Here is a 15,597-nt window from a genome sequence, read left to right as displayed (position 1 = left end):
TATGCTGAAAATGTAAAAATATTCAAATCCTTTGACATAGATATATATTGCAAACAACTAGGGCTATACATCTTACTGGTTACCTCAGCCCTTTTTCTGCTAGATAGTTTCTTTATGAACACAAATGTATTCATTTGGGTTTTTTTTTTTTTCAAACTTCAAATTGCCCTCCTGTTTCATGGAATGATGAATCACCTCACAAATATATTCTACAACATAACATCAAAAAAAGACGTCTCATTAGTATAACATTTCATGGATGGCGAGCCTTGACAGCTCCATACTCCCAAAAAACCCAACTTTGACTTTTCAAGCCAAAGGGTAAATGCAGCTGACAGTTCAAAATGATAGAAAAGCTACACAAAAATGACTGCAGAATTAGGATGAATGAATGAGAATTAGGATGGATAGTTTGATCCATTTCTACTACTTAACCTCCTCAGGGTCACAGGTGAGTTCCAGCCCACCATCCCAATCCCGTTTGCTTGGACTAATCACCAGCCAATCAGGAGGTTGTCAAGTTTGGTTACAGTGAAATGAAAAATACATCGGTGAAGGCTCCTCACTGTCATTAACTCCTCGAAACCCCTCTCTCATTGTTTACACTTGATTTAGTGATTTAATTACCACAAACACAAGTGTTTCGTAATAACCACCTTGTAGTGGTCTCAAGCGTGCTCACACCCAACAATGTAATGTAATGTAAGCATACAATATGGTGAGGCATATATCATTATTGTGATATATTGCATAATTGTCTCTTACACATATGAAATTACTGTATTGCACTTTTCAGACTAAGGCACACCAGAAGATAAGGCACAATCCAAAAAAATCGTTACTTAGGGAAAATTACATCTGGGTAATAAGGTGCACCTGGGCTATAAATATAAAAAAAACATATTGCTGCACATTAAGGGAGACAAAGCAGCGCAGCAAGTGACTTAAACCTTACTCAACTTCAGTTTGGCACCCAAACATAAGACACACCCGAATTATGAGAACATTTAAAAAACACACACGGTAGATTATATGTGCAAGGATCAATCAATAACTAATCTGTTCTCAATTTTTTTCTAAGAATTGATTATGTGCATAGGGAGATTTCAGCTTCTCAACAGTAAATAAATATTTTCCAGTTTCTCCCGTTTTCAATAGAAACAGACTGCTGCTCTTTAACTTGGATCAAAATATACTAGGCTTTGCATTACAAAAAAAAAACAAAACAAAACAAAGCAATACAAAGATCAAACTAGGGCTGTCACCGTCAAATAGCTTGAGAATCGATTGTTCTGTTGATTATTCCATCGGTTACTTGAATGCGTGTCAGGCGAATTGGACATACTGTACTAAATTGCCCTTAGGTGGTATCAAGTGCGTGAATGGTTGTTCGTCTCTGTTGCCCTGCGATTGGCAGGCAGCCAATTCAGGGTGTCCTCCGCCCACTGTTCCATGTGGACTGGGATAGGCACCAGCAAGCCTGTGACTGACCCTTGGGAAGATAAGCGGCTCTACCGTTGAAAATGGATGGATACTTAGGGAAAACAATGTCAACTACTGCATACAAAAGTACAAAAGAAAATCTCTGAATTAAATAGACTAAATTAAATACAAAATAAAATAAATAAATACAATAATCTCAAGAACTCACAGAAAACATTCCTGAAAATGAAAGGAGGCTGGAAACTAAATACACTCACAACTAACAAGACTACACGAAACAGTTGGACACCACGGAGGCCGGTTAACAAGGACAGGTGAACACAATGACACTGACAAGGGGAACAGAAACATTAACTAAACTCTGGAACCGAAACCCCACAAAAACCCCGGAACAAACAAGAACAAAAAATCTCGACAACTATCCAAGACACAAAAAAATTACAATAGAACATGACACATTTGAGTTTTAAAATGCCTATAAACAATTAACTTGATTATTAAAATACAGTAATCATCAATTAAGTTGAGAATTCATTCGTGGTTGAGTAATCGTTACATTTAGGTAAATTGTACTGTATCTCAATTGAGAGGATGAGAGGTGACAGTGGCGGCTGTCTTTGAGGCTTGGTAGGCCAAGTGCTCCCTCTATTGCGCTGTAATGAATCCTGCAGACATGCTTGGCGTCCTCCCGTGAATCCCATCGACTCACTTCATATTGCCACACACGACACGAGCGAACGTCTGGAAGTGTGTGCAAAATGGCACACGCAGGGAGAAAGATTCAAGTGTATTGCAGCCCGGACTGTGAAGTTCACCAACCAGTAGCACACAGTCACACTTGTTTCAGGAAGCATCCAAGCGTATCTCGTCGAGCAGCAGCTCATTAAATGAAAGCTGAGATGTGGTCGTGTCCTGTGTGACAAAAAATGTTAAGAAGTATACAGAGTTGGATTTTTATTTTTAATCGCTGTCTTCTTTTTTTTTGATGGAATCCAAATAAACCAGCCTGATGTGGTGCATGCAGAAAATACTCACCAATCTATTTATTTGTTTCAAAAGTGTGAGGCACTCAAATTGATTTTGTTGGCTCAAATACCTTTTGGCATACATGTGGCGCAATTTAAGGCCTTTGGTATCTTTGAACCCGTCTTCGCAACTAGGCGCCATTGGCCTTCTTGCTTCTCATCTGCCTCCACCCATCTTATGCAGATTGTATTTTTATGTGAACATCAAAGGCAGAAGGTGCCCTGTTGAAATTAGGTGACAACTCACTGCAAATACAAAAAGCGGCACTGCTCTGTAGGATTTTTTTCAGTTTCCTTTCAAACGTTTGACATTAATTGCACCACTGCAGAAGCCCCCTATGCTATAAACTATACCCTCAGTAGGTGACTTTGCTCTTGGGAACATTACTTGCAGCGGATGCTTTTGTTACCTTATCCAGATCGATGCTTTGCCACTATTCCGTCTGTAGCTCTAAAGGTGATCTTTCAACTTAGCATTTGGCTTTCTTTCATATGTCAGCCGTGTTGCTGTTGCCAAGTGAGCGTTTTCATTCATCCTTCCATATGGACAAACAGACATTTTCCTTCACTTTCACACCAAAAGACAATGTGGTCTTTCTGAACCCAGCTTGTTGCTGAACCTGCTTGTTTTTGTATTGTGGGAGGAAGCGGGAAATGTCCGCAGGCGAGCGAATGGAGAACATGCAAGCTGCACACAGAAAGCTCAGTCAAGATTTTGAACCACGAGCCACAGAGCACTGCGCCAAATATGCCAACCAAAGTCGAGATTGATGACGTTCATTTGAAAGATTTCACATGCTCATTAGATACTTAATTTGCATCCTTGAGATCAGTCTACAACAAATTAGCAGACGGCACTACCACAGATTGTCACTCTGCTCGGCTAATTATTTACTACAGTAGTTCTAACTGCATGTTATTGTTGTAGATTGGTGTGTGTGCGTGCGTGTGTGTGAATGGCATTGGCCATGGGTGGGAGATTCAGCAATGACTAAACAAACTTTCAGGTTGAAACCAGAGACACACATGAACATTGAGCGCCTTTTGTTGAAAACTGGTCAACGGATCCCTCCATTTTAGATTACCCATCCGTCCTATCCAAGCTGGCTGAGGGCAGTAGGCGGCGGGGTCCCTGTTGTCAGCCAATCGCGGGGCACATTGAGACCAACAACCATTCACACACCCAGTCGCACCTAAGGACAATTTAGTGTGTCCCACACACCTGTCGTGGATGTATTTGGAGTGTGGGAGGAAGTGCCCGGAGAAAAGCCACGCATGCTTGTGGAGAACACGCAAACTCCACACAGGAAGGCCGGAACCAGCTGCAACTGAACTTGGGTCACTAACTGTGAGGCGAACGTGCTGAGGAATCATCCACCGAGCCGCCTCATTTTAGATTAATTGCCACAAAATATTCAAACCTGTAATACATGCAAATGGGAATCGCAATGATGAATAAAGGGGTAAAAATGGGAAACTGAATGAGATGCTTTCAAAAAGGGTGGACATCGTCCTCAGATAATGGGTTTCTCATCATGTCTGATGTCTCACAGCATGAATAGGAAAGAGTTTTTTGACCTTTAAACGTTTGACATGAATTCATTTAAAATTCAGCTGAGGGAGACACTATATTGGTATCAAAGTTATATCAATTTCCCGCTCATTCGGATTTCGGGGCATTTGTGTTTGAAGGACTCGACGATGCAAGCACAACAGTGGGTCCTTCATTTAGATGGCTCTGCACTGAACCAACTTCAATTGTACACACAAGCCTCACCCATTTGTCCCCCGCAAGGCCACTATCACAATGCTCAAACACAATCAGACTTGATGACAGATATTAGCATATCCGTTCATCATTACTTCATAGCACTATACTGTATTGCTGCAACTTTTCTAACCTTGGATTATTTTGAGAAGTCCACTACAAGTACACCGGGCAGCAGAATAAGTGTCACATCCGGGCATTGTGAGTGAAAGCGTGGCTTGTAATGGACTGAAATTCAGGAAGCCGTAAAAAAGGTGAACTCCATAAAAACAATATTTTAATAAGGCACCAAAAACAAAGGTTGTGGGCAGAATACAAAGTAACAACCAAAAACTCAGAAAAGGCATTTTACAAAATAAACTAGGAACAAACTAGGACAACACAGAGACTAGCGAAACGTTGACCAGCTGAGTGACAGCATGACAAAATGACAATAACCTGACATGAATTGAAGTGAAACTGGAGACTAAACACCCGAACATCTAACGAGACAACACAAGACAGCTGGACTGGAAACAATTGGCAAGCAATTGGGGGCTGATTGGTCAACACACAGTGCCAGATTGAAAAGGACCGGTGGACACAGACAGTTAACGAGAAAGTGTCAACAGAAACATGAACAAAAACCCACAAAATAAGAAACCAGAAAACCCTGATAACCCACAACACCAAAAAACCCAACAAAATCCAAAAAGAACATGACAACAAGATGTTTGACATATATTGGAGAGTCCCCAAGCATCCGTCAGTGAATCAATTGGTACCGGGCTACACCCAAATTCATTCGTTAGTTATTTATGTTTTATTCATTTTCTGGAGCTGAAAGAAGTTTTATTTTGAAACAAACTTTTAGTTTGAAGACTGACCAGATTTTCTTAGATTCGTTTCTGTCTTTGCAGAGGCAGACGTTTCCTTGATGCGGGGGGCCGTCATCACAGGACTGCTTATGTGCAGCTGGACCTCATCGAATTATAATGCATCTATTGTGTATTGTCTCGCATTCTAGTTTCCACGTATGCTTAGTGATCTCTGAGTGAGTATTTTTGCTGTGACTTTGCATTCCCAGTGTTTTGCTCGTGATCGGTTTTAGTTGCTACTTACGTCGACGCACTCGTGCTGGCTCCGTTCCCACCTTCACGTTTTGGATGTGTACTGTTTCATAGGCTTTTCTATGTATTTTTAAGTTGTAATATGTTGTATGTTATCCTTTGTGTTTTTGCTCCCTCTTTGCCGTTTGAGTTTTGTTAATCGTGCGATGCGTGCACTTTATGTTAAGAAATTTGACAATTGGATTTTCTTGTGTATGTTCAATCTGTTTGGGCTCCACCTCTAGTATTTTCGCTGTTACTACGTAACGTCTACTGGCCTACAAGGCATCTAGTTTTGCCCGCCTGGGTCTAGACCCTGTCTGTTACCGACTACTTGCTTGCCTGTCTCTTGCTGCCTGGTGCAAGCCCGCTGCGGTTGCCTTCGAGTTTCAGCCACTTCACCACTTCCGTCTGGGTCCAACTTCCTGTTTTTGACACACGCTTTGACACACTCACGCACACTTATCTTTCTGAAGTCATTTTACTCAAAAACGCAAACATAAAACAAAATTCACATGTGATATGTATCATGTTACATTCACTCCAAATATAAAGCAAGGTTTTACTGAGTTTAATTGACCGAAAAATTTCCCATCTTCTACTGTCTGACTAAGATCCAATCAAAGTGAATCACTGTGCGATGTGCCCGACGATTATTGGAACGTCACCTCTTTTCCTGTGGAAACTCAAACCATGACTCTGAAACAAAGCGCAATGTGCTGCTGTTTCTATGAAGAGAAAGTGTTCAGTAGAATACAATGAAGACACTTTCTCTCTTAATTGTAACTGCTGCATAATAATGAGCTCGCACTCAGCTAGTCATTCTTGGCTGCATGTATGTATGCATGGTGACTATTTAGACCGTGTTTATTCTTTTATGCTCCCAAGTATATGGCAGTTTAAACATTTCCCGGAAGTTTGGAGGATTTAGCTGGACAAGGTGATAAATCATTGTGGAGAAGATGACAGGTGGTGACGATTACAACCATGGATTAAATTGAATGAAAAAATATCCTGTTACTTCGGGCTTAATCCGTCATTTTTTAAATATTTTTGTTATTCCATTGTCTGCCTGCAAAACAGTCCGTCAGTGTTGACCAACTGCCCTCTGCAAATTAGTCTCAAGTACAATCTGTTTGTGAATGAATTGTGCTAGAGAAAATGATTCAGTGAGCACTTAAGTAATATGCGTATGTAACATGAAGTAACTAAAATTCAAGAGAAGATTGCACTGACAACTCCGCAACCTGTTATCAAGTTGTTACTCAAGTTGTTGACATTTGAAATCTTGAGAAGCAAACAGTTATTAGTCCTGGGCTTTAGACTGATAAAGAAAAATCAGCTCGGTGGTAATTGCCGTCAATATTCAGTCATACGGTTTGCTGAACAGAAAGGCCACAAGTGAGGACGGTTTGCGTTGCCGTGCGTAATATACACTTTGTGTTAAATCACTCCCTCAGCCTCGGCTTCAACACGATGCAGCAGCATCCTTGTGCGCCGTCATTATTACACGCTAGGTTGCATCAAGTGCCTTAATGGCTTCCCTGTCACACCCACAGGCACTCAGCGGCGGCATCCTTGCTGACAGTCCCTTATATTTACAATGGCTACCTTTATACTCGTTTCAATAAACTCATCAATACAGCAGCCGCAAAATGATCCCATTTAATGGGCCTCATAACACAAGCCGCAACATGGACTGATTAAATGGGAAAAGAAAAGGTGCAATGACATGCCCTGACCTCTTTAAAAACGGTGTTACTCGATTCATACCCAACGTGAATATGCGGGGTCCTGAATGTCAAACAATGTCTATGCGATCCAGAGTTCGCATTTGTCATTTGCTTTCCATCAGGGCTGGGTGATATGGCAAAAAAAAAAAAAAATCCTGATTTCCTTTTTATTTATTCTGGACAATTATGATTGTAATCCAACTAATACATTGAAAAGCACATTTGCTTTAAGATTTGATTGATACAAAAATAAATCCTTTATTGCCCAGCTCCTTATTCTACATAGATTATCCACATTTATCTTTTTAAAAGATGTTATTATTTCAAGGTGCTTTTAATCTTAATCATATTCCTAATCCAATGCTTACCTAGTGTATCCTTAATCAGCTCAAACAAGTGATGTGAGTCGAACTTTCGCCTCGATTTGATTTGATCCCATTACGGTTTACAGAGCAAAGGTGACATTGACGTACGTTGCTTCTTGATCTGTACAAAATATATTCTGACTTGACTCTGGATGGTCGAAAACAAATTAGGGTCAAGCTTAGACTGCATTTAACAACATGGGTTTGTCCCATGTGGTCCTGTTAGGATATGCGTCATTAAATGTAACAAGAAGTGGCTGTCGAAGCGTAAGCATCCAGATGGGATACACTCGGTCGGATGTCCGATTGTGAGCAATTAGAAATACACACATGTTTACCCGCTAAATCTACTAAAGCGAAGCTCGGCAGTTCATCGACCATTATGAAGGGAAAACGATGGCTAACGACGGCGAGAGAAAATGGCGTTCAGTGCCCAAAGTACCAAAAGTCATCTGACTGCATTCAACCACTGCTCCATCTTGTTAGTTTTTATATTTGTGAGATGAGTCCCTTTTTACTTTGTAATTCTCTATGTAGTTGCATCAAATAAAACCCCATGGTAATTTGACATTTTTAATTAATGAAATATTGAGTATTATACAATAACACAATTCACATTCTGCAACAAGACACACTGCACATATTTGATTTCAGCCTTTTATCTGGACTTTAAATGGGCCAACATTAATTGAATACTGGCAGGCGCAATCACTGACTGTTGCATTTTTAATTATTGTATGTCATTTCAGAATTATGAATGTCAAAAAATATACTGAATTTCACATATATTATATGTTAGGCAAAATTATAAACATTTGATTTAAAAAAATAGAACAATTTACAGTATAGATACAGAATATATTTTCATATGGGAAAATTAATACATACATGCATGTTATATGGCAAGAGATGTTTGTATTATTTGCACAACTTAAATTTACAATGATGAATATTGGGTAATATTGGAATAAAGGTGTGTGTATATAGGCCATTACACTGTACCAATTTATCTTTTTATACTATTAAAGTACTATATTGATCTCCTTGCAATGTACACAAAACGGGGTCATAATGGAGGGATGAGTGATAAATTAACGAACAAATTAACTTTATGTTTATTTCATTTTTAGACTCATTTGTCTTGTTTATTTGATGGTTTTATGTCGTCTTCACATCTTTAAAATAAAGAATGTATCTATTCATGTAAACATGACCACATTTTCAATTCTGGAAATGCTTGTTTGCTGACTTTTAAAACTTTTAAATTTGTTAAATAAAAAAGACTGTAAATATCACCGGCCAAAAAAAAAACCCACTGTAAATATTAAAAACATGATATGAAATTTTGGTTTGACTGTTGTGGATTTAAGTTAGGGAAAAAAACGAACATTTTTTTTCAATAAAATTTACAACAATAAAGTTTAATTTCTCTATCATATGCTTGTATTAAAAAAAAAATGATTTACTGAAACACACACAGAATTCTGGCTCCCAGTGACTGGCCGTTGCCCTTTAAAGATAATGTCCACGATAAACAAACAACCAATAGTCTTGCCCTTGAGTCATCATGTTTATAAAGCGCATTTGTACTTTTCAACCTTCATACAACCACGGGCCATGCAACCAACCAACCATGAAAAAGCTGCCAATTGATTGTAGACCTGCACCAGGCTGTCTTTTTTTCTAAAAACATCGGCAGCAGGCTTGGCTGAAGCTGGCAACTCTCGACGATTTTATTTGAAGTTGACACAAAAAAAGAGCCTTGGTCAGGAATGAGACTTCATTTCTTTGTAAAAGAAAATGAATAAATAAAGCAAATCTGTTTTGTTTTTTTCCCATCGACTGAAATTCTGATGACATTGACATTATAAAATGTGCTTATCCTGCTTCAAAATAATTTACATAAATATGTAAGTATCAAGTAACTATGACCCCCCCCCTCCCCCACCAATACAACACAATACAAGACAAAAAAAGAAAAGGTTTTCTGCAATATTATGTTTGCGCAAAATATTCACTGGAGATCTTGCAAAATAGAAAAAATACTGATGAAAACCTACTGAATGTTCAGATATTTATAAATCTGCCATTGCTGTCAAGGTTAATGCATGTAATTGTATTGACTTTATTCTCATGCTTCACTTGAGGCAGCCACATGATAGATGGGATCAAGATCATGCGCTGCATGTCAAGATTTCAATCATGTTTTAGAAAAGCTCCTTCTGGTATTCACAGTGCGAGCTTTGAGATCAAAGTATTGTGCAGCCATTTGAGAAATAGCAAACACGTGTGACTATGGTGGATGACGAGGCTACATTTTTCCACCAATTTACAGGCTCCTTCCTAACGTTTTTTTTAAATTGCTGCTCATGAATAATATGGATTGTTTAAATAGTAAAATAGATAAAGGTGTACTCTTTACCTGTTATGTTAGTCCATTATATCTAAAATGTAATTTTAATGGTGTGTGTTCAGTGCAGCTTGCCCCCCTCAGTCAAAGGCGGTTTCGTTACCTAAATGAAACTTTTACACACACCAACGCTAACACCATATTGCTATTATGGAAGGTGTACACAGGAACCTTCAAGTTTGTCACGAACGAATAATCATATACTAGCGAGCATCATTTCGAAATAGCACAATAACAATATTGGTGTTATCGTATTCATCGATATTAGTGTTGTTACATGCAGGGGTTTTTTTTGTAACCAAAAGGTTTGCATTTTTGTTGGAACATAACTGTTTTTAATAGCAAAATCAACACTGGTGATCATATTGTTTCCTGTATGATCGAAACAGATGCTACGAAAGTAAACAAAAGCAGCAGGAAGCAAATGCCATTGTCCATAATGTCATGGCATCAGTCAACAGCAGCAGTTTGTAAGAAATGCCTTTGGCTTTCCAATTGTCGATGTCAAGTTTGTGCAAAAACAGCTGAGGAATGTCTGAGGTATGCCGGGGTTTGATTAGTTTCTCAGTCTTGACAAAGGTCTCCCTACAAAAGGTTAAACAAACTTGAAATGATTTTTCAGGCAGTGCAAAGCCAATGTTGACGTGTCATTTGTACTGCAGATAATGTCAGAGCCTCTCTTCGCGAGAATGTGCACAGTGTTTCTGTCGAGAGACGGTTTATCGCTCCTTTCAACCTGAGTTAAATCAGTGGCGCAACAAAAGTTGAACATATCAAAACACTTTTTGGAGTGCCTGCCAACTACGGTGGCCCTGAAGTGTAAGACAAATGAACAAACCGTGAAACGTTTTTACATTCATGAATCAAATCCATCTGTGATGAAACATTGGGGTTGATATACAAACTTACCAATTTGGCAATGTTGGTTCAAAGATAAATCAGCAAATGCTCCTTTGTTAGCACAATTGCAAGTAGAAATCTGACCTTCAACAATTATCTATGGCTTGCTTGACTCTTTGTTCATTCGTCATTAGTTCTATTCTTCTAGTTGCCTGACCTGATGTCATCTCTTTCTACCATCAAGATTTCTTTTTGTCAGCCCAATGTAATCACGTCGATATTCTAGGCTCGAATAAAACCTCGATACACACCAAATGGGATTTCGAGATAAAATCTCTGTTCATGTGAAAATAAATTCTCAAACATCAAGCACCTTCACAAAGCGACAGGTGATTGACAGCGCTAACTGTATGGTCCTTTTTGATGCCCTGATATAACGCCTTTTAACTGAATATAATACTGACATTAATGAGCAAAACATAAAAAAACTAAAAAGACGAAAGTGTCCAAGAGGGACTAAAGCAGTATCTAAAATCTTCTTTTTATATTTTCATATTCTAAAATATTGTTTCACAGTGAACAAAAGGTGAGAAAAATATGTTTAAAAATTTATAATGTGAACTACAATTTTGGTCTGTATCTTTCTGCAGTTCTTTATCCTCATGGCGTTCTCCCCTTGTGTCTCAAAGGTATCATTCATGCTGGGTGACTAAGGGACGACGACACTGCACACCTTAACCTAATGAAGAGCTTGGCACGATCAATTATTTACTGTATAATTAATCATGATCCCTTTCACTACACACACAAAAACAACAGCACACACAGGCACAAATGCACGCGCTGGCGCCCATGTTCCATCTCAAGGGTCCTCATTAAAGCTTGATGAGTGTACCCATTATATATAGCATAGAATCACCATGTAAACTATCTCTGATATCTTTTATCCTCCTCTCACCTTTTTTCTTGTCAGAACTCTGGACGAAGGTTACCTTTGACCATCTTTCAACTTCACTTTTCCCAGCCTGCCTTGTCACAGGGCCTTCATTCATTTGCCGAAGCACTTGCCCACTCTAAGCGATCTTTTAAGATGAAAATAAGTGCTGATTGTTGATAGCATGTTTTGAAGGAAATTCATATTTTTCAAATTCAATATATCAATAAAATAGTGTGTACATGGAACTGTGTTATTCTAATAAAGATTGAGACGACGTAATGTCAGTATAAAGCAGATATGGTCCTGGCCCAGGGGAAATAAAGACAAGTCGGCACCTCCAAAAGGAACAGATGGCATCCCCCGACCAACATTCCACCATGGGCAAAAGGCTAGGTGTGGCCTTCAAGAGAAGATATCAGTCAGGGTTTTATGGTGCTCAGACTTCCTCCCGCTTCAAAGAATGGCCGGCAGAACAAAGACTTTTGAAGACACCATCCCCACGCAAACAGACCCCCGCGCACGCACACACGCACACACCGACAGGCACGCACGCACGTGCACGCACACACACACACACACACACTTGCAATTCACAGTGGGACTAGATGACCCGGAAGGGTATAAGAACTGAATGTTGAAGGTGAAACGTTGCCATTTTCTGTTCCGACCTGCGGCAGGACTGGCCCGAGGCCTCGTGTACTTTCCCACTCTGTCTGGATTAAATCAATTGTTTCACTATGTTGTGGTATGGGCGATCTTTCAACAAAAACGAACACGCTAGGAACTAGTTTAAGGCAAGAAGGTTTTTCTAGATTCCTTCAGTTTCCAAATGTATGTGTTGTAGACCCCCTCAGCTTTAGCCATCCCGTGGCCTCCCCCCCACTGCTTTGTATACGATGACAAATGGAAAACAACTGTGTGCTTTTTTTTCTCAAATCATATGCAAGGTAGGTTAAAAGAAAAAATGACAGATGACCTTATTAGTAAGTCTCAAAGTAAAACATTCTTCTACTGTTCTGGCTAATTTGCTTTTTCCGTTTCTTTTTGTTATACAACAAAGCAATTACTCTCTGTTCGACATTTATCGAAAAGGGATCTTTCTAATGGCTGGTTTACAAAGAACTGTAAATGCCACCCATCAAAAGCCTGCCTGTGCTTGGTAAAGTAACTTGATTCAAGTGGTTGCGTTTTTCTTTCCATCACTGTGTAGTACAGAAAATTGATCAAGATGTCAGAGTTGTGTAAAATTCTTTGTGGAAAATCTCTGCAAGTTGGACACTTAACAAGCTGGGTGGGACTGTTTCTATTGCTTGTCTCAAACACTTCTCTTGCGGTTCAAAATGTGTCAGCGATTAGCTGCACGCCTCCTCTTATGTAAACAGAGTGTAATCATTTGAAACAGGTACACCATGGCACATTTGACACGCAAACAACCTGTCCTGCTTTCACCGCAAGTGAGAAATTTTGTGACTGCAGGAGCATCCCAAATGAGGGACCGGTCTGCAGCACCGGTCCGCATGGGCCGCATCCAAAATAATGAATTATTTCTATTTTATGTATTATCTGAGTCTGAAACGGGTTTTATTTGGAAAAACTGGCCGGATTGTCTTGGATACGGTCACTTAAACACTAAAATTTCACTCACATGGAAGTACAATGAGTAAGAAACAGATGTCTTTGGGAAGGGGAAACGGCTCAGTCAGGACAGCAGACAAGCTTTCAACTTCGAAAAAAAGGAAAGATTTGAACAGGCGCGATACTAGGGGACCTATTTGAAATGATGATTGCTCACGGTAAGGACTTTGAAAACTACTTCTCGACCTAGTTGTCACCAAACCAGGTGAATCTAGCATGGCTATGCAAGAAGATTGGTTTTAACTTAATTTACATATTTATTTTAATTTAGCATGGTAAATGTTCGTTATTGTAAAAAATGCTATATCATATATTTTGTTGAAAAATAAAACTGTTTTTATAATGTAGAAAAATGTCTCTTTAGCAAAAAAGATTTTAAATTTACGGTATATATTTTAGAGCTCGAATTTACCGGGAAATCTTTGCTCAAGGTTATCATATTGTCGATTCTGAAATGGTCCGATGTGTACGCGTAGTCCAACGGTAACATTGTACATTTAACAGTTCACAATTATGAGACATGTTTTGGTCATTTCAATCGTTCCAAGATGCAATAGAATAAGTTATTACATCAATATGTACTGTATAAAGACAGAGTGCAAAACATGTGAACAGAGTTTACAGATTGTCCTCCACTTAAGCCTTCCTTGCTCTTCAGCGAGGGACACCCAGACTTCACCAAGAGCAAGGATCTCTGTCTGAATTCATGCGGGATCTTACTGAGCGGTTGGCAGGTGGGGTGAGGGGAGTGCATGCTCACAAACACACCTCCATGGCCCCACCACACCCTCAGGGAGCTTGCCAATTAGGGCTGGAACCCGGTGTGGACTGAACTCACTGAGAGGTGTATACAGTAATCATATTTGGGTCCTTGCACACACTGCAAAATACTTGTCAAAATTAAAGGGCACGTGGTTAGAAAATCCGGTTACAGACCATATTTTACATCTCAAGCTCATTACAGGATGTATTTGCAGAGCCAGTGCACCCAGGTGCTATCGTTTAAAAAATACCAGACATGCCACAATGTGGCATTGTGGGTCCAAATGAGGTGGCTTGCCTGCTGACAGTGATTGGCCAAAACAGCCTCATGGTAGCTGTACCGTGGTTCTATGCTAAGTTGTCATGGGGTAAAAAATGAAAATGTCTTCCATGCTGTGTGGCAGACTACATCACGGCACATCAGTCTTGACTGTGTTTGCGTGTGTGTCAGCGTGAGTACATTAAAGCCTCGCAGTGTGATTGCTCTGCTTTCTTTTGTCGCCACTACTAACAGCAGGGGGCTGCTGCAAAAGCTCATCACAAGAAAGATGCAGATGTTTTATGCATAGATTTACTGTATATGCTCCCAAATCCCAAGGTCCTTAAAAGTACATGTGTGCATTGATATTGTCCCATATTCTAACATTGAAAAAAGGCCCCCCACAAGGACCCAGCTTGTGTTTGGGCTGACCACAGTGAATAAACGAGTCAAATGGAATACCTTTTCATGTTCTCTAACCGGTGCATTCTTAATCTGGAGACATCAGAAATTTTACACGATCCTCTCCGTTTAAGTAATATTCCTGTGCGTGAACATGAATGAACTCCGACACCGGTTCAGTCTGTTTGCTTCTTTAAATGAAAATAATGCCGCAACAACCTCGGCTAACGTGAGCTGCTGTTAGGCGCAACAGGCACCTTCTGCTAACAGTCAACTGATATCCGCCCTCTTGCTCGTACCATTACATTAATTATTGTAAGTAAGTAATACGGCTAATATAAAAATACACATCTACGCGTCGAAACTCGGCTAATGTGGTTGACGGATCAATTGTCTCCGAATGGTATCGAGAAAAATAAAACAAAAAACGAATTAATTCAGAAGTTATCGTTCATAAGACACACCCATACTTTTGACCTTCATTTGTTGGGGAAAAAAAGTGCATATTGTGTTTGGTGGATTACAGTATATTTGTTATATATAGTTCCTGGTGAGAATTTATTGCTGGTGACAGTAAATTTTCTTTGGAAATAAATTATCTCGGTTTCTAACTTGTAAAACGTGGTCACTCATCCCACATCGTGAAATTAGAAATGCAATGCCAGGACCACTCGTGTGATGTTCCGGCTGTTTGCAGCATTAAGAGAAGGATTACATTTCCCTTAATCCTTAGTCACGGAACCTCAAAGAAGTTGTAGCGGTGTGTAAACGCAATAGGAAGGAATTGTAATTAACAGGCAAGTCTTTATAATGTGGGAGGAAATCACAGAAATCAGGCAAATCCCATGCAGTTATAGCAGCATTTGAATATGCACCTCCAACCTCAGCACTGAGAGGCAGATGTGCTAACCAGTCGTCCCTACGCCGCCA

The 15,597-nt window shown here is 39.6% G+C and overlaps 1 long non-coding RNA gene across 3 annotated transcripts in view; it reads left to right on the top strand.

Moving 5' to 3' along the window:
* The window catches only part of LOC148427664 (uncharacterized), a 36,300-nt gene extending 23,854 nt beyond the window's left edge, over window positions 1-12,446 (top strand). For 2 of the 3 annotated variants that reach the window (XR_015868164.1, XR_015868163.1), the window contains one exon: window positions 11,362-12,446. This is a non-coding gene — a long non-coding RNA (uncharacterized LOC148427664). Of the gene's footprint in view, window positions 1-5,135; window positions 5,270-11,361 lie in introns of all 3 variants that reach the window. The other variant, XR_015868166.1, reaches the window with a different exon arrangement.
* Window positions 12,447-15,597: the final 3,151 nt, after the last annotated feature.

This window comes from Hippichthys cyanospilos, chromosome 2, assembly GCF_059441005.1.
Source record: "Hippichthys cyanospilos isolate Australia breed blue-spotted pipefish chromosome 2, RoL_Hcya_1.0, whole genome shotgun sequence".
Lineage (NCBI taxonomy): Eukaryota > Metazoa > Chordata > Actinopteri > Syngnathiformes > Syngnathidae > Hippichthys > Hippichthys cyanospilos.
Note: the sequence above shows the minus strand (reverse complement) of the source record. Positions and strands in the feature narration are given on the sequence as shown.